Source organism: Micropterus salmoides, unplaced genomic scaffold (genome assembly GCF_014851395.1).
Source record: "Micropterus salmoides isolate LMB-PRFRI ecotype aquatic unplaced genomic scaffold, ASM1485139v1 Ms_hic_scaffold_1, whole genome shotgun sequence".
NCBI classification, from domain to species: Eukaryota; Metazoa; Chordata; class Actinopteri; order Centrarchiformes; family Centrarchidae; genus Micropterus; species Micropterus salmoides.
In genome coordinates, this window is record NW_024040040.1 from 63,711,609 (window position 1) to 63,738,568 (window position 26,960).

General features: G+C 44.1%; 1 protein-coding gene and 1 long non-coding RNA gene across 2 annotated transcripts in view; one reads left to right on the forward strand and one right to left on the reverse strand.

Annotated features, from left to right (window-relative positions):
- Positions 1-26,960, forward strand: part of LOC119898138 (B-cell receptor CD22-like) — a 509,835-nt gene that overhangs the window by 415,845 nt on the left and 67,030 nt on the right. The gene's annotated exons all lie outside the window — the stretch shown is intronic.
- Positions 22,534-24,202, reverse strand: LOC119899330. The gene is made up of 3 exons (XR_005443802.1): positions 24,122-24,202; positions 23,948-24,005; positions 22,534-23,803 (listed from the first exon to the last, which is right to left on the reverse strand). It is a non-coding gene; the product is annotated as an uncharacterized LOC119899330 (long non-coding RNA).

The window sequence follows — 26,960 nt, forward strand, 5'->3', positions numbered from 1 at the left end:
CTGTAAATGTACAGTGTAACAGTGAGTAAGAAATAGAGACTGCAGTCATATGATTCGACTGTCAGTTGACTACATGTATATACAATACATGATTTTCTACAAATCAAAGTTTTGTTTACTTGTTTATGTCCCATGTACATTTTATTTCTCTTTTTGCAATAAAGATATAAGGGAGGGAAAAAATGTAATTATTCTGGCACCACATGAACGCACCATCAGTCACCTCTCCAACACGCTCTATATGCTCTTGTTCCTGGTGTCTTCTAATAAATAATAATAATAATTGGTCTATTTGGGTAAATACAAATGAATTCAGAATAATAAACACAAAGCCTTTGTTTAAAGCTAAAATCCAAACCTTTCTGCACACTGTCGCCCTCTGCAGCAGTGAGAGGAAACTGAAATGATGATCAAACTGCAGAGTTGTTGTGGAAGCTGGCTGTTTATTTCAATCAGCCACTGCAACACATTGAAAATGATACAACTAGCAAAGTGTGACAGAGCTGGGCTTCTGTTTGATTTCAGTGTTTAAACATAGACTGTACATGCTGTGAAATACTTAGCTTCCAGTTCTACATGTTTGTTTTGATCAGACGTTATTGGCTTTCATTACCAGCACAGGTGTGTGTGAAAGGACAAACAGTGAACTTATGTAATGTACCTGCACAGGTAACAATGACGCTTACATTCTACTCTAATCTTGTGCTACATGCTGCTGCTGACGTCTACCTGCTGCTGCTAATGAAAACTAAAAATGAAAATGTTTGCAGTTAAAGGTAAATGTATCCTCATCCTCCACAGCCCCCTGTTCTCCACTGACTACTTCAATGCTGTACTTCTCTCTGTTTCCATCCAGGTGAGTCCCTCTGGTTACAGTTTTGGTTCAAGGCTGAGGCATTGGTACAATCAGGATCAGACTCCAACTGATGGGGAGAGGGAGAGGCAAAGGCCTCATAAATGGAATTAGAACAATTTGTTTTATATTAAAATGAATGTATAAGTCAACAAATTACAACTCTTTGGTAGAGGAAGTTCTGTCACTGTGGCCCAACAGATTTCTCACCTCTAATGTCTCTATGGGTTCATTTGGTTCAGTGGTGGAGCTCAGAGTTTTCTTCTTCCTAATTTGAATCCAAAAACAAATAAATAAAAAGTCAATAACTCCAAAACTATGAAAGTAAATATTCAAAGATCAGTGATGGAACTGATTCATTCTTATAGTTTCACCTCATCCACAGACAAACCAGAAGCAGAGGAATCAGCATCACAACCACCAGAGTCAACGTGATGATAATTATTAGCCTTGTTGAGTTCTCTAGAAATGGAGATAGACAGTTAGTAGATAAACTGTGCTGGACCTCACTAGTAGAGTTGATTCATGAATTAGTTTGCCAGGTGATGCTCTTCTGTTAATCAGCCAGGTACAATTGTACCTGCCACAACAGTCAGATGTAAGGTGGAGTTATGACGTCCTCTTCTGTTCTGGGCTTCACAGTAATAATTCCCACTGTGTTCAGCTCTGAAGTCAGTGATGGTGAAGTTCTGTCCTGATGCTTTTGGTGAGTCTTCATTCTCCTTGTACCAGGTGTATTTAGCTGCTGGGTTAGCATCACTGCTGCAGGTCAGAGTCACTGAACTGCCCTCCACTATCTCAGCAGAGGGACTCACTGACACAGAGGGAAGCTTTGGAGCATCTGGAGAACGTATATAGAAATAAAACAGGTTTTAGGCAAACAAGGTTGTTATCAGTCTTGTAAAAAGTACTCAATTATCATACTTAAGTACATACATAAGTAAAAGAACAGATACCACACTAAGATGTTAAAGTAAAAGTCATCCATTAAAAAAATTACTCAAGTAAAAGTAAAAACATACATGGTTTTACAAGTACGTAAGTATCAAAAGTAAAACATATTACATATTCAAATCTATTGATTTTACAAAAAGAAATCTATCTTTTTAAATTCACTGAAGACAGGTTTGAATACAGAAGTTTAATGTAAAATATGTGTTCAACGTATTCAGCATAGTGATGAGAGTCTACGCTGCCAGAATGCTAGAAGAAGAAGAAGAAGAAAAAGAACATAGTGACAAATCCTTTTTATATTCAGTCTATGGACGAAACGCACTCTGTAGTGCTGTTTGTTTTCAGCTACTGTAGAAACATGATGCAATATGTATTTATTTGAACTGCTGCACCACTCAAGTGCTCTGTCTGCTTTTCATTTTGCTTACTTGAAATACTCAAGTAAAGTAAAAATCCAGCAAAAAACCACTTAAGTACAGTAACAAAGTATTTGTACTTTACATTACTTTACACCTCTGGTTGTTGTTTTGAGTGCCACCCAATGGGAGGGGCACCAAATAGAAACAATTATAACATAAAATGCTTAGTTATAATTTATTTGATCCCTCTGAATTACATTACATTTACTCATTTGTCAGACGCATTTATCCAAAGCGACTTTCATTTAAGAAACATCATATAAGCATCAACGAAGCATCAAATAAGCATGAGATCTACAACTGACAATACATACTAGTAAGAGTAGCAATAAAGACAAATAAGTAGATTCAAGATGGCGCTGAGCATAGCGGCCTCGAATGTTAGGTGCTCTTTGTTTTGTTTTTGTGTGTTTATTAAGAAAGGCTGTGATTCCCGGCGCTCTTTTATCAGAGAAGAGCTCATGAACATCAGGGGAACAACTCAAGCGGATTTATTTCCTTCTTTTCTCACATCATCAGTGGAATTATTGGACATTTTGGTGAAGGGCTCTCTTGTTGTTGTGCAGGCGGTGAAGCGCTGCAGGAGACGAAAAAGCCGGGTTACTCGTGCGTCTTCGCTGTATGGGACTCCACACACCGCTACCGGAAATATTTTGTGCGCTCGCTGTGCAACAAACTGTACGAACTTCAGCTTCTGTTGGGGAAAAACATCTGGACCTCAAGTGGGAGCTGAACATCACCTCCCTCACCAAGAAGGCCCAGCAGAGGATGTACTTCCTGCGGCAGCTGAAGAAGTTCAGCCTGCCAAAGACAATGATGGTTCAATTCTACACCGCCATCACTGACTCCATCCTCACCTCCTCCATCACCATCTGGCACGCTGCTGCGACCGCCAGGGACAAGGGCAGGCTGCAGGTATCATTCGCTCTGCAGAGAAGCTGATTGGCTGCAATCTACCATCACTCCAGGACCTGCATGCCACCAGGACTCTGAGGCGAGAAGGAAAGATTGCAGCTGACCTTCCCACCCTGGACACAAATTGTTTCAGACTCTGCCCTCTGGCAACACGCTACGGTCCATCAGGACCAAAACCTCTCGCCACAAAAATAGCTTCTTCCCGTCTGCAGCTGGCCTCATCAACAAGGCCTGGGTCCCTCACTGACACTTCCCCCTAGCAAATAATACAAATGTCTCTGCACATCTAAATACTATTTAATTTGTCATTGTTAATCTTTGTTGTTATATATTTTTATGTTGTCAATTTAGATATTTCATTGCAATAGTTCTGCACAACACAAACCCAGAATAATGCACATGTTCTGCAAATCGTTCTTTTCAATATTCTTATATAACTTGCATTGTCTATTCCATATTTATATATTTCTACATTTATTTATATCAACTGTATGTTTGTCTATGTGTAGCACCTTATCACCAAAGCAAATTCCTCGTATGTGTAAAACACTAACTGGCAATAAAGCTCCTTCTGATTCTTATTCTAAGAGCTAATAGCACAAATCATATCAATCGGGTAAATTCCGAGGGAAAGAAGTAAGAGTTAAAAAAAGTGCAATCAATACAAAATAATTGTAAGAGGACAGAAGAAGAGCACAGGAAGTGCATGTTAGGGGTTAGGAGTTAGAGGTGTTATAAGAGGAAGTGTTCTCGGAAAAGATGAGTTTTCAAGAGCTTGTTGAAGTTGGAGAGGGAAGCCCCTGCTCTGATGGCGTGTGGTAGCTCGTTCCACCATCGTGGTGTCACAGATGAGAACAGGGACAGAGATTGCTTTGTGTGAAGGGATGGCAGAGCCAGGTGGCGTTTGTTGGTAAGAGCGTAGTGGCCGAGAAGGAACGTAAACTTGGATTATGGAGTCTAGGTAGATAGGTGCAGACCCAGTAGTCACTCTCTATGCAAGCAGTAGTGACTTGAATGTGATACAGGAGGCATGGGTAGCCAATGGAGGGCGCACAGCAATGGAATGACATGAGTCCTTTTGGGCTGATCAAAAACCAGACGCACTGCTGCGTTCTGAACCATTTGTAGGGCTTTCACCACACAAGCTGGAAGACCCGCTAGGAGGGCATTGCAGTAGTCGAGGTGAGAGGTAACCACGCCCCGCACCAGAACCTGGGTGGCATATTGAATGAGGTACGGCCTGATTTTTCTTATGTTGCATAGAGCAAAGCGGCACGACCAAGAGAAAGCAGCGACATAGTCTGAAAGGACAGCTGGTCATCAATCATGACACCCAAGTTTCTCACCACCCTGGTAGGAATAAGTGCTGCAGGTTTCCAACACTTTAAGAATTAGCGGTGACATTGAGTGAAAATACAGTTAACAGTTTTACTGTATCACAATGGGCAAGACAGGCATTTGTATGCACCTAAACCAAAAACACAGCACGTCACAAAAAGCATGCTGACAGAGCATTGCACAGAAAAGCTTCATATGAAACTTCATACTGCACCTGAAGTCTGAGGTAATCAGGTCAGAGGCTATTAGTGGTTCCCCACACAAATTTTTAGACCATAGGGGACCAATCATTTCAAGCAGTGGCCACAGGGGTGGAAATTAACTTTTTGGCTCACCTGCCAAGGTGGCCGGTAGAAGAAATCCGCCGACAAAACAGCAGCCAAAATAATAAATTGCCTTTCGTGTCACATATACATTAGTTTCCGTCCTTTTAATTGAGAAAATAAGGTGTTATGTCAAATACAAACTTAAAGAAGAGGCCAGAATGAAATTTGATTCAAAATTATATAATTGCTATTACTACTACACTACTATACACAACTATAATGATTTCTACTTCTCAGCTGATTTATTACCTCAGTAAACACTTTCCTATTGAGTTTATGGTCTCAATTGCTACTTTCAAGTATTATTCAATACAACACCATGTTCATTTAGTAAATTATGGTCCCAGTTAGAGGAAAATAGACCATAAAGCTGAGTATGCTTCAGGACGGGATTATCTGTGATTAACAAGTCGTTACCATGGAGACATGTCAGTCAGGCTAGTACCCACGGCACTGTGTAAATTTAACCACTGTTAAAAAGCGTATCAGGAGTTGGCTGTTCACTTTCTCTGGTGAGTACATTTAGTTTTAAGACTGTTGTTCGCTAGACAAAATAGTCAGCCCTGTTAAAATGACAGTTAACGTGAATTAAAGATGCACCTAGTAAGCAAGCTAGCTAGCTCCACACACGGTTGTTAGCTCCACCGTCTTGTCCAAATATGGGCACGTCTGGTGCAGCTGGTTGCAAAAACATTTAGGCTACACTGAAATAAATGAGGATCAAATCTACTGTCCTCATTTAGTGCAAAATGCTGTTTAAAGATTAGCTGGAGCTAACATGAGGTCTCAGTAGTTTCACTCAGGCTAACTGAGTGGGTCTCTTTGTCCTGGTAGTTGTGTTCTGATCATTTCACAACGTTAACCATGTGTTTAAACTTTGCTGTGCTCAACCCTTTACTGGAAGCTGCAATCTGTGGCAATACTATATTGAAACAGTAATTTTTCCTGGGCAAATGTTTTACCTTTCTTAGCAGAAGGTTGACATCGGTGGAACTACAATAATACAACCTGCTGCTGGATAACAAGTAAAAATGATGTTCTGATTTTACCCATAACATTTGCATATGAAAGGCTTTGTGACCGAATGACAGAGTAACGTCAGGACACCAATGGGGCTAAACCTTCTGCTGCAGCTCAGCAAAGAATCACAGTCTAGACAAACTACAACAACTGTAATTTTGGAAGCTTTAGCTGAACTTTGGATTGCATGTTGCTCTACGAAGGTATGTCTTCAAGTTCAAGGAGTCTTTATTATCCCCGGGGGGCAATTGATTGTGCAGCAGCAGGATGTAACATACATAACACATATACAAAACAACAACCACCATCGGTAAGAAACAAAAATACTACTTAATAATAATAATACTTTTGTCATTGATACCTTAAATACTTTACAAAATATTCCAGGAAGAAAAGTTTTCCAGGAAAATTTTCCCATTCTAAGTGAATGGAGAGACTGTCGAAATCCTCTTCAATTCAATTCAATTCAATTCAATTTTATTTATATAGCGCCAAATCACAACAACAGTTATCTCACAGCGCTTTTCATAAAAGAGCAGGTCTAGACCGTACTCTGTGATGATATTTACAGAAGCCCAACAGTTCCCACCAAGAGCAAGCACTAGGCGACAGAGGCAAGGAAAAACTTCCTTTTAAGAGGCAGAAACCTCGAGCAGAACCATGGCTCAGGGTGGGCGGCCATCTGCCTCGACCGGTTGGGGTGAGAGAGAGAGAGAGAGAGAGAGAGAGAGAGAGAGAGAGAGAGAGAGAGAGAGAGAGAGAGAGAGAGAGAGAGAGAGAGAGAGAGGGATGTAAGGAGAGAGAGAGGGAGGGAGGCAGCCTACACAATATACACACAGAGGTACAGACAGCGAAGGTAATGTTGCTATAAACTAAATGAAAAATGGTACAGATATTTATAATAGTGTTAATGGTAACCATCGTAATGTTAATGATTATAATAACAATAAGACTAGCAACAATAGTCGTTGCAGTAGAGGGTGTCGAGCAGGAACACGGGGGCAGCAGGCGACCCGCAGCCACAGATCCAGACTCCACAGCTCCAGAGCCAGAAAACCTGCAGGAAGTGATAGGAGGAGAGAGGAGAGGGACGAGAAAGCACAAGACTACCAGAAAGGGGAGAAGTTGTGTTAGTAACATGCAATAATGGGATAAGGTTGCATACAGAGGGAGAGAAAGTAGAGGAGAGAGGAGCTCAGTGCATCATGGGAAATCCCCCGGCAGTCTAGGCCTATAGCAGCATAACTAAGGGATGGTTCAGGACTACCTGAGCCAGCCCTAACTATAAGCTTTATCAAAGAGGAAAGTCTTAAGCCTACTCTTAAATGTGGAGATGGTGTCTGCCTCCTGAACCCAAACTGGAACCTGGTTCCACAGGAGAGGAGCTTGATAGCTGAACGCTCTGGCTCCTAGTCTACTTTTGGAGACTCTAGGAACCACAAGTAACCCTGCATTCTGGGAGCGCAGTGCTCTGGTGGGGTAGTAAGGTACTATGAGCTCTTTAAGATAAGATGGTGCCTGACCATTAAGAGCTTTGTAGGTAAGAAGAATGATTTTAAATTCTATTCTGGATTTTACTGGAAGCCAATGCAAAGAAGCTAAAACAGGAGAAATGTGATCTCTTTTCCTGGTTCCTGTCAGAACACGTGCTGCAGCATTCTGGATCAGCTGAAGAGTCTTAATGGACTTTTTCGAGCAGCCTGATAATAAGGAATTGCAGTAATCCAGCCTAGAAGTAACAAATGCATGGACTAGTTTTTCTGCATCATTTTTAGACAGGATGTTCCTGATTTTCGCAATATTACGTAGGTGAAAAAAGGCGGTCCTTGAAATTTGCTTAATGTGGGACTTAAACGACATGTCCTGATCAAAGATAACTCCAAGATTCCTCACAGTGGTGCTGGAGGCCAAGGCGATGCCATCCAGGGAAACTATATCTTTAGATAATGCGTCACGGAGGTGCTTAGGCCCCAGAACAATAACTTCAGTTTTATCTGAGTTTAACATAAGAAAATTACAGCTCATCCAGGTTTTAACATCCTGAAGGCACATTTGAAGTTTAGCTAACTGATGAGTTTCATCTGGCTTGATCGATAGATATAACTGAGTATCATCTGCATAACAATGAAAGCTTATGGAATGTTTCCTGATAATATTGCCTAAAGGAAGCATATATAAAGTGAAGAGGATTGGTCCAAGGACAGATCCTTGAGGAACTCCATGAGTAACTTTGGCGTGCATGGAGGACTCATCGTTAACATGTACAAACTGAAATCGATCTGATAAATAGGACTTAAACCAGCTTAGAGCGGTTCCTTTAATGCCAATGAAATATTCCAGTCTCTGCAATAGGATCTGATGGTCAATGGTATCAAATGCAGCACTAAGATCTAATAAAACCAGTACAGAGACAAGTCCTTTGTCTGATGCAATAAGGAGGTCATTAGTAATTTTCACCAGTGCTGTCTCTGTGCTATGATGAGCTCTAAATCCTGACTGAAAATCCTCAAATAAACTATTGCTCTGTAGAAAGTCACACAGCTGTTTAGCAACTGCTTTCTCCAGAACCTTAGAGAGAAATGGAAGGTTAGATATAGGTCTATAGTTGATAAAACATCCGGATCAAGTTTGGGCTTTTTCAGAAGAGGTTTAATTACAGCTACTTTAAAGTACTGTGGTACATAGCCTGTTGATAAAGATAGATTGATCATATCTAGTATAGAGGTGCTGACTAAGGGTAAAACATCTTTAAGCAGCCTAGTCGGGATGGGGTCTAAGAGGCAGGTTGATGGTTTAGATGAAGAAATTATTGAAGTTAGTTGGTAAAGATTGAGGGAAGCAAAACAGTCTAAACATGTATCTGGTTCTACAGCTGTTTCTAAGGTTCCTGAGTTAGAGATAAGTTGGTGCCAGTTGAGGGCAGGTCTTGGTGAATTTTGTCTCTAATAGCTAGAATTTTATCATTAAAGAAGCTCATGAAGTCGTAACTACTGAGAGCTATGGGAATACTTGGCTCAATAGAGCTGTGACTCTCTGTCAGCCTGGCTACAGTGCTGAAAAGAAACCTGGGGTTGTTCCTATTTTCCTCTATTAATGACGAGTAGTACGCTGCTCTGGCATTACGGAGGGCCTTCCTATAAGTTTTAAGACTATCTTGCCAAATTAAACGAGAATTTTCCACTTTGGTGGAACGCCAATTCCTCTCAAGTTTCCGTGATATTTGCTTTAATTTGCGAGTTTCAGTATTATACCATGGAGCTAACCGTCTTTGTTTTAGTATTTTCTTTTTTAGAGGGGCTACAGAGTCGAGTGTCATTCGCAGCGAGCCAGCAGCACTATCAACAAGATGATCGATTTGGGAGGGACTGAAATTAGCATAGGAGTCCTCCGTTACTTTGTGACTAGATAATGTATTTAGAGCTGATGGAATCGCATCCTTAAATTTAGCTATAGCACTATCAGACAGACATCTTGTATAGAAATTTTTGCCCAATGGCGAGTAGTTCAGCAATACAAACTCAAAAGTTATCAAACAGTGGTCGGATAAAGAGGGATTCTGTGGGAACACCACTAAATGTTCAATTTCAATACCATACACCAAAACAAGGTCAAGGGTGTGGTTAAAACAGTGAGTCGGTTCATGAACACTCTGAGAGAAGCCGATGGAATCTAACAGAGAGATAAACGCAGTACTGAAGCTGTCATTCTCAACATCTACATGAATATTAAAATCCCCTACAATAATAACTTTGTCCGTTTTAAGGACTAAAGTTGACAAAAACTCTGCAAATTCAGATAAGAATTCAGAATACGGGCCAGGTGCTCGGTACACTATAACAAAAAGAATTGGTTGCAGTGATTTCCAACTTGGGTGCGAAAGACTAAGAACAAGACTTTCAAATGAGTTATAGTTTAGTTTAGGTTTAGAGCTGATTAATAGGCTAGAGTCGAAGATAGCTGCAACTCCACCTCCTCGGCCTGTGCCTCGAGGAATGTGAGTATTAATATGACTGGGAGGGGTGGATTCATTTAGGCTAACATATTCTCCATCACCCAGCCAGGTTTCAGTAAGACCAAATAAATCAATATCATAATCTGATATTAGTTCATTTACTAGTACACCTTTAGAAGAGAGAGATCTGATGTTTAAGAGTCCACATTTAACTCTCCTATTTGTTTGCACTATTGCTCTTGTGGTTTTAATTTTTATAAGGTTTTTATGCACAGCTCCTCTTCTGTTTACCTTTTTAAATAATTTCGATGGTCGGGGGACAGACACCGTCACTATAGGATTTTCACTAAGTAACTCCTGAAATGGAGGAGCAGAGAAGTGTGTTAGACTGCGACTCTGCGTAGGGTTTTGGGTGGGTAACTGCTGAAAAAGAAGGGCAGAGAAGTGTGTTAACTGCGACTCTGCCTCCTGGTCTCAACTCTGGGTTGTCATGGATTTGGTCCACTAATAAACTTGGCCAGATTTCTAGAAATGAGAGCTGCTCCTTCCCAAGTGGGATGGATGCCGTCTCTCCGGATCAGACCAGGTCTTCCCCAGAAAGTCTGCCAATGATCAACAAAGCCCACATCGTTTGCTGGACACCACCTCGACAACCAGCGGCGGAATGACGACATGCGGCTATACATGTCATCACTGGTCAGATTTGGCAGGGGTCCAGAGAAAACTACGGTGTCCGACATTGTTTTTGCATATGTACACACCGACTCAACATTAATCTTAGTGACCTCCGATTGGCGTAACCGGGAGTCATTACCGCCGACGTGAATAACAATCTTACTGTATTTACGTTTATCCTTAGCCAGCAGTTTCAAATAAGACTCAATGTCGCCCGCTCTGGCCCCAGGGATGCACTTAACTATGGCCGCTGGCTTCGCTAAATTCACGTTTCTCAAAATGGAGCTGCCAATGATCAGAGTTGGTTTCTCAGCGGGTGTGTCGCTGAGTGGGGAAAATCTGTTAGAAACGTGAACAGGTTGATGATGCCCCGTGGACTTTGAATGCTTACTATTCCTCCTTTGGACAGTCACCCAGCCCCCCTTTCCTGGCTGCACAGGGGATGCCGGAGGACGGCTACCAGAGGCTAACTCAGGCCGTTCCGCACCGACTACCGGGGACTGGCTAGCTACAGTAGCTAAAGACTGATCTACCAGGTGCGGAGCCGGACTTCTAACTCACTGAGCCTCGCCTCCATGTCTATAAATAAACTACACTTATTACATGTACCATTACCGCTAAAGGAGGCAGAGGAGTAACTAAACATCTGACACACCGAGCAGGAGAAAGTAGGAGAGAGAGAGGGAGAAGGAGAAGCCATCGCTAGCTGCTAAGCTAAAGTCGCTAACGGCTAAGCTAAAGTACTGTAGCGTCAGCTACCAAAACTTTAGAACAACTATGAGATTGAACAGCAGTCACTAAAAGATGGAAAGAACTGTGAGTGCTTAGGCAAAATTACTGTAAAGAATAAGTGTTTAGCGAACAGTTGGCCGCTGTAATCAAACAAATGTAACTGTTATTTAGCGAGAGCAGCACAACACGGTACCAACACACAAGCACCGGAAACGGAAATGAGTCGACACGCTTACCGCAATACGTCAGCACGTCATGCAGTCCCAACCCAGTCAGTACATCAAGCCCATACCTTCATACCTACTCCGCTTTGAAAGCTCACCAGTTCAGCTACAGACTTGATTTAAACTGTAAATTGGTTACAAGAAGTTAATCTATTAATGATGTATTCAGTGTTTTGAAATATTTTATGGTTTGTTCACGGTTTATGCTTTTTTGAGTTTAAATTCAACTCAAAAGAGGATGAGAAGCCCTGATGATAGATGTTCCTGAGTCTTGCTCCAGCTGCTGTTTCTGTGTTCCTCCTGCTAATAATGTGTTCAGCCTCTCTTCTACGTTGACAACACTGCACAGGACTGAACTGCCCTCCATGATTTTACCAGAGGGACTCGCTGACACAGAAGAGGTCTTTGGAGCATCTGGAGGAGATGTGTTAGGATTATTCTAGGTTAAGGGTGTGTTACTGTCATGATTAGGCTCCGCCTCCCTTGTGTTTTCCCAATTTTCTCTTCCCTGCTGTCTCTGTCAGACTTGTCTGTCAGGTCCTGTGTGTGTGTGTGTGTGTGTGTGTGTGTGTGTGTGTGTGGGCGTGTCCGGTCCAGGATCACCACCTCCAGCTTCTTGCACCTTTGGCTCATCAACAATCAACTCCTGCAGTGAAATACTCTGGTCCAGCTCCCGTTGTTCGCCAGTTCACCTCCTGTGGTATATTGCTCTGGCCAACTCTCCTACTTCTAGTTGAGTAATTTGTGACCTGTACCTAACTTCTTGTTTCCGTCCTGTGTGTTTAGTCGCTGCCTGCCTGCTTGCCTGCCGCCCGCCTGCCAATCTGTCCGCCCTGAACAGTGCTTCTAACGCCATCGCTGGAATCCCGCCGGACTTGGAATTCTCAGCCCTCTCTTCTACTCTCTGGCCATTCCTGAGCACTCTTGTCAATAAACCTTGCCTGTGTTCTAATCATCAGCCTAGTGTCCACTTCTGAATCCTTCCAGTTAAACCTAACAGTTACTACAGTAGCACATCTGGTATTTACATTATAAACTGTGAACAGCTGTGTGCCGCAACATTTTAGACTTTGAAGGAGGTCTGATAAATGGATGTGTGACGGTTTGATCACAAAACTGCATAAAACTTAAAATCTTCTGGAGCTGCTCAGTGAGTTACAGCAGACTGTTAATGTGAAGCAAGTAGAGCTGACGGATGTAAAGACTGGGCAGATTTAAGCTGTTTTTTTATTTTAAATAAGCCGTTTCACTCACATTTCACATTAGTGATGTATTCAGATGTCCTCCTCCCCAGCTGGTTCTGAGCTACACAGTAATACTCTCCAAGGTCAGAGGACTGGATGGAGCTGAAGACAAGCTGTGGTTCTTTACTGAGAGGTTTGAGGTTTACATTCGTCTTGTACCAGGTGTATTTAGCTGCTGGGTTAGCATCACTGCTGCAGGTCAGAGTCACTGAACTGCCCTCCACTATCTCAGCAGAGGGACTCACTGACACAGAGGGAAGCTTTGGAGCATCTGGAGAACAGATGAACATGAATTACTTAAAGATTAGAATTTGTTACCGTAGACGATTAACTATTTTCATTAAAACTTCTCTGTGTTTGTCTCTTTTTGATTCTCTCTAGTATTTGTCACAGCAGCTGTCCAGAGTGCTGATTTTTGACTCCTGCTGGTGGAAACTGACTGCCAATAACACGTCTTTAATCATTTGTCTCTATATACAGGATGCTGGTTGTGTTCAGGTCCTGTTTACTGAGTCAGTCCTGACAGTCTTCTCAGGTAAGTTGTAGTTGTTGCCAGCTGGCAGATCATGTCCTTTCTTATGTTTTTGAAATAATTCTGTTGAGTCTAAATAACAGACTGTAAAAAGTTGTTTTCCTTATACTAACAGCTGTTGCTTCATCATCTAAAAACTGAACATGAATCTTCATCAGAAACTAATGTTTTACTCAAAAGTGCCAGACTAACAATATCCATTCTGTCTCAGTCAAAAACTGAGAGCTATTGGGAATGACATCATCAAAAAGGAGCAATAACCAAAACATAAAATGTAGCAACAACATATTTTTTTACTTTAAATATTCCTGAATCACAAAAATTCAAATAACAGAATATCAAAATGTTTTATAAATAATGATGGTGCTGTCATGATCCTGATCCATGTCTGTCTTTGTTCTTGTTTTTTTCTGTTATTGTGTGCTGTTTGGTTTCTGCTTGGTTTGTGTCTGCCTGTCTGCTAAGTGTTTGTTCTGATCACTGCCTGTCTTGTCAGTTGTTTGATTATGTTTTATCTGTTTTAACTGCCTGTATTCTGTAGTTATCTTAGTCTGCTCTGTCTGTAGTTTCAATATCTGTGTGCTTGCCTTATCTGTCTGACTGTGTTTCTTATGAACCTCGGTTTGTCTTTCAGTGGTGTTTATGCATGTTGGTCTTGTCCTGTTTAGAGCCTGTCTGGATGAGTTATTCTGATTTGCTCCACCTGGTCTCGGTCCCGCCCTGCTCGTTACCTTCTGCTTAAATGTTGGTAATTTCTGTTCTGTTCTTGCTTGTTTGTCGTTTGTCTACTGTCTGAGTCTGCTTTCCTGCCTCGTCTTTGGATTATTCCTTTGTAGTGTCACCCCCTGGATTTTTTGTTTTACGGACTGTGTTATTGCTCCTCTGTAGACAAACTTGGTTATGGATTTCCTTTCCTGTTGGATTTTTGGACTCTGCTGTAAGTTTGGTTTCCCCTTTTGTTAATAAATACTCTAAGACCGGATCTATTTGCCTTAGAGTCCTGCAACTGGGTCCTAAATCTATTCCTGCCTGCACACACGACAAACAGTGACAGCTGCAGCTACATTTAGATCTAGAAGACTCCAATATGGTTATGTCTGAAATAGATTTTTCCCCCCGACACAGTGGAGTAAACTCACACACTGAAGGAGATGTTGTTAGAACAACTGTACTGCAAACGACCTGCGTACTCTGAGTCTGTTCTCAGATCCACACACACATTTCCAGTTCTTCGAGCACACCAGAATGATTCCTGAACTGTAGTATCACGGCCATTTATTCTGGATGGGTGTGTGTAGATGCAGTTTATTTCCACTGTTGATCCTTTTAAGGCACAGATCTGACTAGAGGTGTAAGTCACTCCCCAGCCATTCTGAGCCTGTATCAGTGTAACACAGAGCACATCAGAAACTACAGTCAGACTCAACAACATCAACATCATTTACATATAAATAAATAAATTACATTCAGACACTTTTATCCAAAGCGACTTACATTTGAGGAACAACATACAAGCATCAACAGAACATCAAGTACAGATCTACAACTGACAATACATATTAGTAAGAGCAGCAATAGTAAGAGCTAGTGAGAGCTCATAGCACATATCACATCATTGGGGTAAATACTATGGCTGTGGCTCAGGAAGTAGAGCGGGTTACCCGTTAACTGGAAGGTCAGTGATTCAATCCCCAGCTCCTTCAGGCTGCGGGTTGAGGTGTCCTTGGGCAAGATACTTAACTCCGAATTGCCCGTGTTCCACCAGTGTGTGAATGCAGATGTAGTGTGTTAGGAGTTAGAGGTGTTATAAGAGGAAGTGTTCTCGGAAGATATGAGTTTTCAAGAGCTTGTTGAAGTTAGAGAGGTCCACACCACAACAGAAGGATCAAGCCAGTATGGACCCAGCACGCTTACCCTCACCCCTGTCCACAGACCCCACAAACTTTGATGACCTGTATTTGGAGTTCATGGAACTTAAAATCTTGTGGGAGGGAGCTATCAGCGACAGCCTAAGGGAAGTCTTCTGTGCCAGGGCTCACCAGTTTTTAGCGGCTACTCCCCGTTTGAGGTATTCTGCCCCCCCCGGGACGCCAGCTTCCTCCACGCCATAGCCCCTCCACCAACAAAGGAGTACCCCAGCGAGTCTTTGCCTCCCCTGCCTGTGTCAGCGTCCCCACCTAAGCCTACGCTCAGTGAACCCTGTGGTGGTAAGACGAGGCCAGCAATGGACCCTGCAGACCTTTCACGTTATCTGTGCGAACTGGAGGTCGACTTGATCGAACTGAAGGTCTTTTGGAAGGAAGCGGTCGACAACTTTGAGTGGGAGGTTTTTGGATCTCTGGCTCAGGAGCGAGTCGCTGCCAAGCCGTGGCTGAGGGACTCTCTACCGCCATGGGCTCACCTATTCCTCCACAAGTCTGCTCCGAGGCTGGGGAACGGCATTCAGCTGTTTAGCCAGTGCCTTTCACTTGCTCCTGTATTTTCTCCAGATCCCGGGCTGCTAGCACTGCTAGTCTCCAGCCCATTCCCCGGCCTGCTAGCGCCGCTAGCCTCCAGCCCGTCCCTCCTGATCCCCGGCTGGCTAGCCCCCAGTTTGGTCCTGATCCCCAGCCCGCTAGCGGCGCTAGCCCCCAGCCTGTTCCCCGGCCTGCTAGCGCCTCTAGCCTCCGGCCTCTCCCTCCTGATCCCTGGCCCGCTAGCCCCCAGCCTATTCCCCGGCCTGCTTGCACCGCTAGCCCCCAGCTGGCGTCAGCCCCGTTGGTGGTGGTTGGTGTTGGACCAACCCCCACTCCTCGCACCAAGGCCCTCAGCCCAGCAGTCCCGTCCCTGATTCCCCCTGCTGCTGTCTCGCTGCCGGCCTTCTGGAGAGGTCTCGCCCTCATCCCAGCCGCCCCTTAGCCCGACCTCTGGAGAGGTTACGCCTTCCCCGCCGGCCTCCTGGGACCTCCAGTCCTCCCCGTCGAGCCTCTGCTCGGACCCTGTGGACCTTAGCTCAGGCTCTCGACCTCCTGACCTCCTCGGTTCCCTCTCTGCCCAGCCTCCGGGCCGTCCACCTGAGGTTCCATGTCCCCTCCCAGCCCTACCTCCGTGCCGTCCACCTGAAGTCCCATGTTCCCTCTCTGCTCTGCCCCTGGGAAACCCGCCTCAGGTGTCACGTTCCCTCTCCACCCTGCCCCTGGGAAGCCCGCCTCAGGACCCATGTTCCCTCTTTGCCCCGCCTCTAAGCCATCCTCCTTAGGTCTCATGTTCCCTTTCTGTCCTGCTCCTGGGAAGCCCGCCCAAGGTTCCCTGTTCTCTCTCTGCCTGGCCTCCGGGCCGTCCTCCTGAGGTCCTACACTCCCTCTCTGCCCTGCCCCTAGGACGCCTGAATTCCCTGGTCCCCCTGCTCCGCCCTCGGGCCGCGCGCCTGAATTCCCTGGTTCCCCTGCTCCACCCTCGGGCCGCCCGCCTGTATTCTCTGGTCCCCCTGCTCTGCCCTCGGGCCGCCCACCTGAATTCCCTGGTTCCCCTGCTCCGCCCTCGGGCCGCCTGCCTGTATTCTCTGGTCCCCCTGCTTGTCAAAACAAGATATCTGAATTTGCAACATTAGTTAATGTTTGACATATTCAAGAATATCAGGAATACTTTATTATGCTATATTATAATGGATTTGGTACACATGTGTTAAAACAGACACTGAAGTGTTAAAGGCCGCCCTGATTTTCTTCCTCTTCACATCATTAATATGCAGGAACAGAGTGTACATCTCCAAGTTGAAATGAAGACATGAGTCTTACTGTTGTTTTGCAAATGATGCATTGTTTACTTTATACAACAACCCAGCTCCAATTTCTTTACAGTATGATGATGATTCTATTGTGTAAACTAAAAGTGAAACTCTTGTTTAACTATATCTTTTCCATAGTGTTGAGAGAGCTTAGAAATAGACCGTTTACAGCTACTGTTGCCTGAAAGCTGAGTAATGTGGGATTTTTCCATTTCTCAGTTTGTACATCCTCGACTCCTCACCTTGCCTCCTGTCATAGGGTACATCTCAGCTCTCTTAACTGCATCTTGGCGCCACGGATAATGGCAGACTCTGGTGGACTTGGCTGAAGATACTAGAAGACGTTTCGTCCCCCATCTAAGAGACTTCTTCAGTTCTGACTGACTGGAAGGGAAACTCAGCTATTTAACCTCTGTCGGATCGTTTGCTAGGATCATCGATTCCGCTGGTTCGTTAGTGCTCCCACCACATTCAAAACTCCATTGACTTTGTAAACAAAGTTTGAGGACTGAAACTGGACCCAGATGAAACCATGGTGTCCTATGATGTGACCTCTTTGTTCACCTGCATCCCCACCATGGAGGCAATACAATTCATAAGGAAACGGCTACTTCAAGACCACAGCCTGGACAGCAGAACCAACCTCAGCCCTGACCAGATCAATAAATTATTTGATCTCTGTCTAAACACAACCTATTTCCAATACAACGGAGGATTCTACAGAGGGGGTCTACACCATCACTTTCATCACTTCCCAGGAAACTGAACAAGCATTCCCTCTTGGCCTCAGGTAAAGTTGCCAATGATGGTCGTTCAGACTTGGCCACGGGTGGCTCTAACTATGACGAGAGTCGTTACCACAGCGAGGAGCAGTAATGAACCAGCGGTATCAATGATCTTAGCTAACGATCCCATAGAGGTTAAATGGCTGAGTGTCCCTACCAGTCAGTCAGAACGTCTCGGGTTACGTATGTAACCCTGGTTCCCCGAGAAGGGGAACGCAACACTGCGTCGGTTACGACACTATGGGAACAGGTCTGAACGTGAATGAAATCAGGTCTGAACGTGAATGAAATCACTCCAATCCTATTGGTTTGTTGCTAGAACGGTAAGGTGTGACGGAATAACCGGAGGAGTATAAAGCAAACCTGTACACACTCATCATTAGCTTAAACTATGAAGCAGGCGCTTCAGGCGGGGAGAGAGGTGCGGCGGGCCGACGCAGTGTCTCGTTCCCCTTCTCGGGGAACCAGGGTTACATACGTAACCCTAGACGTTCCCCTTCGAGGGATCTCGAACTGCGTCGGGAACGAGATACCTACTAAACCGTGCCGAAAACCCCGCCTGCCCCAGTGTGCAATAAAGTGGCACGACTAAGAGGAGAGCGCACGAGTGCCAGGTGCCGAAGGAAGGTCAAGACTTTAAAATCAAATGAATGTGTGCGGAGTCGTCCAGCCAGCCACTACACAAACATCCTGCAAAGAGGCAATGAAATGCCTGCAGCACTGTGGACCCTGCTGCACAAGAAGGCACTTTAGGGATGTATCCTGGACGAGGGTGCAGGATAGCCCTAATATTCCCCAGGGCAAACTCCAGGCTTTGCGGGGAACCGAAAGCGCTTGGAGATCCCCCACCCTCCTCAGAGAGGTGATAACAAGGAGAAAGGCCATCTTGAGGGTCAAGTGCTTAGCCTCAGCTGACTCCAGGGGTTCGAAGGGGGCCTCAGCCAATGCCCCAAGAACCACCACCAGATCCCAAGTGGGAACCTTGGACCGAGTCGCAGCCGCCAGGAGACCCAACACTCGTTGAAAGTGTTTTATAGTGATGGCGTGGCCTAACTTCACCCCTTTCACGGCAGCCAATATGGTGTCAACACGTGCGGGAGACAATTGTGCCCGCATCGTTATTGAATCCCATACTACCCCTAAGAACGTAGTCCGTTGGGTGGGCGCCAGCACACTCTTCTTTGCGTTGAGCCTTAGCCCTAAATGCAACAGATAAGCCAGAACGACATCTCAATGCCGAACCGGCAACTTTCGAGACTGGGCTAGGATGAGCCAGTCGTTGATGTAGTTGAAAATCCGGATGCCCTGGAGCCTCAGCGGGGCCAGTGCTGCATCCATACACTTGGTGAATGTGTGAGGGGAAATTGCCAGGCCGAATGGAAGAACCTGATACTGGTAAGCCACACCCCCGAAGGCGAACCTCAGGAACTTCCTGTGAGAAGGACGGATGGAGACGTGGAAATAGGCGTCCTTTAGATCTATCGTGACGAACCAATCCTCGGATTAGATGTGCGTCACGATGGCGGGGATGGTGAGCATCTTGAACCTGAATCTCCTCAGAGACCGGTTAGAACCAACCAGATCCGTCCTTCTTGGGGACTATGAAGTACGGCTGTAGAACCCGGCGTCTCTCTCTGGGGGGGAAACACGTTCCACGGCCCCTTTCCTCAGCAGAGTAAGAACTTCGTGTCCCAACACCTTGCTCCAGGCGGACCACAGTCCAAACCACCCCGTTGAATTTTGGAGGGCGGGTTTTGAACTGTAGGGGAGAAAAGACTCCCCTACCCCGGTCTTCAGGACCTCTTCCCTGAGCCGTGTAGAGAAGGGTCTGCCCCATGATTTACTCAGTTCATCATGTAAATCAGGAAAGAATGGTAGAGACTGGCGTGGAGGTGGCACGTGGTGCTTAAGAAACCTTTCATCAAGCTTACCACTAGCCTGTGGTGTCTGCTCCTCCTGTGGCCAGTTGATGTTGAGCTTAGCCACGGCTCTAGTCACCACCTCCAGCAGATGACGCCGCCCCGACATCTGGAAGTCATCGTCCACTACGCTGAGCACGTTGCTACAGCGTCTCCGGATCCAAACAGCGAGTGGGAGAAGCCGAGAACGGGCTCCCGAAAGGAAGCGTCGGAGCCAGCGGATGAAGGTCGGGAAAAAGCCTCAGCTGTCCCGAAATCCTCCGACAGATCACGCTGTGAACAACATGAGTGAAGCCGCCGGGCTGCCTCAGCGGCCTCAGGGCCCACACCTCGGGGAGAACACATCCGGCCATCCTCGGAAAAGAGAGCCATGCGGGACCTCAGTACCCGCACGGAAAGGGCTTCACAATGGCCACAGGCAGCCCCCTCGAGAGCTGCCCGGGCGTGCTCCATCGCCAAACATGAGACACACATCTCATGAGAATCTCCATCCGTGATGTACCAAGGGCAAGGAAAAACACACCTTCGGTACTTCTGGTTGCCGGACATGCTGGTAGACTTCTTCTTCAGGTAAGACACACTGCTTGTAGGACTGGAGCTTTCTTCAAACAACATACAGAGCGCCTGCTGAATAGAAAAAAGCTAATGATGAGTGTGTACAGGTGTGCTTTATACTCCTCCGGTTATTCCGTCACACCTTACCGTTCTAGCAACAAACCAATAGGATTGGAGTGATTTCATTCACGTTCAGACCTGCTACGCCTAGAGGCGTTCCCACAGTGTCGTAACTGACACAGTTCGAGTTCCCTCGAAGGGGAACTGAAGAAGTCACTGGATGAGGGACAAAACGTCTTCTAGTATCTTCAACCAAGTCCAGTTGCCCTTGACCTCAACCTTTGTTGGATAACTATGACCGGGATGACTGAGAACCTTCACAGACATCTAAATATTGGACTAAAATAGGTTGAGATCCCAGCGCTCTATGATAACCAAACAATGGCTCACTACAGCCATGGAACTGTAGGTACAGGTACTTTCCAACTGATTGTGTAGAAGTACCACATGTAGTGTATTGATGTAACAACCGTAATGTAATCAACTAAGAAATGAAAAGAATATGATTAACTACAAAATGAAATGAAGAAGATCATGATTTCTATAGTATTGATTAAAATGTGTGTGTGTAAAGAATAAGAGAAGTGAAGGAACATGTTGAGAAATGTTGAGTTGACTGTGAAATACTGAGATGGGTGTAACGGTCTTATGACTATGAGTCATTGGAAGAGAAGGGTCAGCAAGGGGAAAGGAAATGGCCAAACAAGGACATCTCTGGCCCAACTGAATCTCTGGCCCAAAAGAATGATCAAGCTATGTGACAGTAGTCACGTAGACAGGAAAAGGGTGGTGGCTAATTGGACAAAGAAAACCCAACACTGACACCATCATCAAGAAGGCCCAGCAGAGGATGCGCCAGCTCAGGAAGCTCAACCTGCCTACGGAGCTGCTGATCCACTTCTACACAGCCATCATCCAGTCTGTCCTCTGCACCACCTCCATCACTGTCTGGTTTGGATCTGCCACCAAAAAGGACAGGGGCAGACTACAACGGAGAGTCAGGGCTGCAGAAAAGATCATCGGTGCCAACCTGCCCCCCCATTCAGGATTTATACATTTCCAGAGTCAAGAAACGGGCAGGAAACATCACTGCAGATCCATCTCACCCCGGACACAAGCTGTTCCAACTTCTCCCCTCTGGTAGGCGCTACACCAAAACCAACAGACTCAGGAACAGTTTCTTCCTACAAGCCATCACTCAGATGAACAGCTGATTTCTGACTCATAGTGTCAGAACAATTCCTGTGCACCCAGCTTCCTCACGTTCATAATACTTGCACAAAATATGTACTTATTTATTCCAGTATCCTTTGCACTGTGCTCCATCGCACTGTGTACATGTATGCATGTATGTGTACCTGCATATCAAACCCACTTCCGACATGTACATAATTAATGATAATAACAAGTTTACTCCTGGATCCTTTGCACTCTGCTCACTGCACTATTTGTCAATGTGTCTATACTGTTTTTGTATCTGTTTATAGTGTGTATATCTGTGTTCTCTATACTGTAGCCTGTGTCTGATTTTATTATTCTGTTATTGTATTATTTTATGAGTAAGCAAATTGTGAGCAATGTACAATCCAAAGTCAAATTCCTCAGATGTGTACACATACCTGGGGAATAAAACTGGTTCTGATTCTGATTCTGATCTTTTGCATCTTTTCATTGCGTCTCAGTTTTTCCCATGTTAGATGCATGGAGAGACGCGAAGAAAGCGTCATCCCCCCCCACCAGCTTTCTGACAGCTCTGATTGGATTGTTCTTGTTGCCAATCGGAGACAGAGTAGGGGGAGAGTAGGGGCAGGCCTTGACACAAAGCTGGTGGAAGTTGTCGCAAGGAAAACATGCAAGGAAAGAAGAAACGAGGAAATAGGTCCTTAGTGAAGCTGTGGCAGCTAATCATCAACTGTCAGTCAGTAGTAGAGACTTTATTATTCATTGAAGGCCTTACATACCCATACAGGTGTGCAGGATCTTTGAACTATCAAATTATAAAAATATGGATGCAAAATATAGTTCTTATTACTTAAAATAACAAAAATCCATTGGATACAAAGAATACATTCCCAATACTCAGTGTTTGTGATGATAACATGCAGCTCTTATTCAGTTTGTAATGACTAATTAACATCTACAAGAAGAAAACTTTCAGACATGAAAAGAATGTGTTGCATTGATGCCTGTAGAGTCTGGAGACTGTATTAAGAGATCTCACAGGTCAAATACAAAAGCTGACAAGGTGAACTTGATGATTAACCTTCAGGCCTAGTCCCCACATAAGAAATACATGTTCAAAAAGAGGTCACATCTATAAACACTAAGCCAGACCATACAATTGGATTTCTTATTCTAATGATCTCATACAAAGTACTGTAACTCAGAATGGTTTGGCCTCAGACAGTGTGATAATGACACATCAAAGTCATTGTTAATGTTTTGTGACGTTACAGAGCAAGGAAAGTCCCTCAACAACCTGGATTGATCTTATGTATAATCATGACACAAAAAGTTAGAATTTGTAAAGTCTAAGTACAGTGTATAATAAAGCGGACGAATAAAACCGCCATTATATTATATATATTTAACACTTAAGAAACTCGTCCACATCATGTCATTTTCAGCAGCACTGTTCAGAGACATGAGGCGTTACACAGCCAATTTTTCCTGCTTGTAGCACATCAACTATGAGACAAAGTGTTTACCTGCTGCCTGATATATCACACCCACTGACAGGTGCCATGGTAACGAGATAATCGGTGTTATTCGCATCACCTGTAAGTGGTCATAACATTACGGCTGATAGGTGTATTTTTGAAACTGTTTTTTTAAACCAAAGAAATTACCCTGACCCCTACAAACATTTGAGAAATTGTATTTTTGTTGATTACTGATAAATACAAACTTTGTTCTGAATGATAAACACAAGCAGTTTGTTTAAAGCTGAAATCTAAAACTTCCTGCACACTGTCACCCTCTACAGCAGTGAGAGGAAACTGAAATGATGATCAAACTGCAGAGTTGTTGTGGAAGCTGGCTGCAACAATTTGAAAATGAAACACTTGCAAAGTGTGACAGAGCTGGGCTTCTGTTTGATTTCAGTGTTTAAATACAGACAGTACATGCTGTGAGATATGTCCTGTTCAATGTGTTTGTTTTGAACAGACTTTATTGGCTTTCATTACCAGGACAGGTGTGACGTGAAAGGGCAACCAGTATTTCTTAAAAACTATTTATTACATTAAAACTTTAAATAATATTTTACATACTGAGTTAAATACTGAGCGTATGTAATGTACCTGCACAGGTAAAAATATATGCTGCTGCTAATAAAAACTAAAAATGAAAACTTTCCTTGAAGGTAAATGTATCAACTTCCTCCACCTTCCCTCGTTCTACACTGGACTACTTCAGTGGCTTTTCTTTGTTCCGATCCAGGTGAGTCCCCTCTGGTTTGACTCCATCTGAAGAAAGTCACATACAGTTTTGGTTCAAGGCTGAGGCGTTGGTACAATCAGGACCAGACATCAACTGACGGGAAGGGAAAACAAGATCAGAGTTAAAGGCTTCATAAATGGAATTAGAGCAATTAGGTTTTATTTTAAAATGAATGTATAAGCCAACAAATTATAACCCAGAGTAAGTTTTGTCACTGTGGCCCAACAGCTTTCTCACCTCTATAGTCTCTATCTGTTCATTTGGTTCAGCAGTGGAGCTCAGAGTTTTCTTCTTCCTGAATTGAATCAAAAAACAAATAAATAAAAAGTTTAATTGATAACTCCAAAACTATGAAAGTAAATATTCATAGTAAATGTCAGTGATGGAACTGATTCATTCTTATAGTTTCACCTCAGACAAAACAGAAGTAGAGCAATTGGCATCACAACCACCAGAATCAACTTGATAATTCTTATCACTGATGATTTCTCTAGAAATGGAGATAGAAAGTTATTAGATAAACTGTGCTGGATCAGTTTGCCAGGTGATGCTCTTCTATTAATCAGCCAATTAGTGGCAAGGAGAAACGTACCTGCCACAAAAATCAGATGTAAGGTGGAGTTATGACGCCCTCTTCTGTTCTGGGCTTCACAGTAATAATTTCCCACTGTGTTCAGCTCTGAAGTCAGTGATGGTGAAGTTCTGTCCTGATGCTTTTGGTGAGTCTTCATTCTCCTTGTACCAGGTATAATTAGCTGCTGGGTTAGCATCACTGCTACAGGTCAGAGTCAAACTGCCCTCCACTATCTCAGCAGAGGGACTCACTGACACAGAGGGAAGCTTTGGAGCATCTGGAGAAGAACATATATAGAAATAGAACAGTTATAACATAAAATAGCTAGTCATTATTTATCTGATCCATCTGCTCTCCACTTGATAAGCTGTGCTGCAGGTTCCCGACATGGTAAGAGAGAAAATGTGTAGTGACTATGACATTGAGTGAAAATACAGACATTTACATGGTGAATTACTCCTAATCCATTAAAGCGGTAAGCACAGCAAAAAACACCAAACAACCAAAATCACAGCACGTCACAAAAAGCATGACGACAGAGCGCTGAAAGAATCATTGGTCCCTGTAGTCACCTCTCCTGTCTCTGCAAAATGCTGTTTAAAGTTTAGCCGAAGCAGACATGAGGTCTCAATAGTCCCAGTATTTGTCCTACTAGTTGTGTGTAGGTTTACTGTCAGTGTATTGGGAAGAAACCTACATACTACAAGATCGCTGACGTAATTTGCACTCTGCGCATGCGTTGGCGTCTGTAGCCACCTGTCAGAAGCTCCATCTTAAACCGGACTCTTATCCAGTTTTAATCCACACTTTTGTTACATTTTTTATATCCTTTTTATTTAACTTAACTTTTTAACTTAAGTTTTACGTGGGTTAAGGATTTTAGTTATCCGACATGGATTTTAAGTTAGATGACCGTAAAAACTCCATCAACGCTACTGACCACAACAAAGCTCTGGTGACTATGCTAGCTGAGATAACTCTGCCACATGAGGACTGCACACTCCTTAAGAAAGCGAACAAAAAGATTGCTGACCTTATGGAAGACATCCAACGACTTTCAAAGGAACTCAAAGAGAAAGATTCCCTGCTGACTGGCTTTATGGATGTGGCTTCAGTACAAGCCAAACAGATTGTTTCTCTTTGCGCAACCGCTAACATCCAGGACACCATGCTATGGGACCCTCTACCCTTCCATGGCTTTCCTCTTGCTCGATTCCGAAGCATCAGTCAACCTGGGCTGAAGTGGTGGTCCGTGGCTGCAAGAGAGGCTCGGACGGGGCTCTCCTCCGCACATCAGCCTCTCCAACCGCTATGCAGCCCTGTCTGATGACGCTCCGGTCCATCCAGCGGATGCACCTGCGGCTTCGAGTCTCCCTGTACGTATCTCTTTCGACGGATAAGAATGTCTCTTTTTAAGACAGACGAACTTCACCCAAACAAACGGGGCTCAGAAAAGTTAGCTGCTCACACACAGCATGTAGTGCAGTCCACACATGACTTACGTGAATGACTAATCATTCATGCAGCACACCTGGACACACCAGACACTGAACAGAACTCTGCCTCACTGCCACAAACAACTGTCTCCACCTACTGGCATGTAAAGCCATCTGCTTCCAGCGCTGTTCCAAAGACTTCTATTCCTGTCATCATCACGCATAGACCAGTAAACCGAAACGTGCACATCCCACACAGAAATAATAGTAATCTCTAAATCTCTCTAAAAATTAGGACAACTGCACCAACTCCAGCACCCAGAACAAACTCATTTAAAATGGCTCTCTTCAATGTGAGATCACTTTCAGGTAAGACTTTTATCTTAAATGATTTTATCTTGTCTGCAAATCTAGATTTTATGTTTTTAACTGAATCCTGGTTGCAGATGAATGACTATAGCCAGCTAGCTGAACTGTGTCCGCCTCAATATGATTGTTTTAGTCAACCGAGGGTCAGTGGTCATGGTGGTGGGCTAGTGAGCCTGTATAGGAAAAATTTAAAATGTCATCAAGTACGCTGTGATGAATTTAACTCCTTTGAAGTTCTCACTCTTAAAGTTGGAGGGCTGCAACCTATCATATTTGTTATATTTTATCGCCCCCCAAAACCGCCTGGAGGAACCTTCCTGAATTTTTATCTACTCTGGTTTTAAATTATGACAGAATTGTTCTTTGTGGCGATTTTAATATTCATGGTGATGACCTCACAAATGTTATTGCAACTGACTTTTTAAATATGGCCACTTCTTTTAACTTCAAACAACATGTCAAAGGTGTCACGGTAAGTGGTGTGGTGAAGCAGGTTGGAGGACCCAAACGCAGGACACAGAATGGAGCAGGTATAGTTCGAGGGTTTTAATTAAACAAAAGGTGAGCACACTTACAAACCGAGTGGCTGAAAGACTAAGTCCAAAACAAAGGTTGTCCAACAGAAAACCAAAACGAGCAGGGAAACATGGAGACGCAACAAGAAACACACACTGCAACTCAAGGTGACAACATACAATGATCCGACAAGGACAAGACAGAAACACCAGGTATATATACACAGGGACTAACGAGCAGGGCGGGAGCAACACAGGTACAGACATTAGACTAACGAGGCAGGCAGAGAGAGAGAGAGACAGTGAGCAGAGGGAAACAGAGAGACTGACATGCAGGCAGAGTGACAACCGGGGAA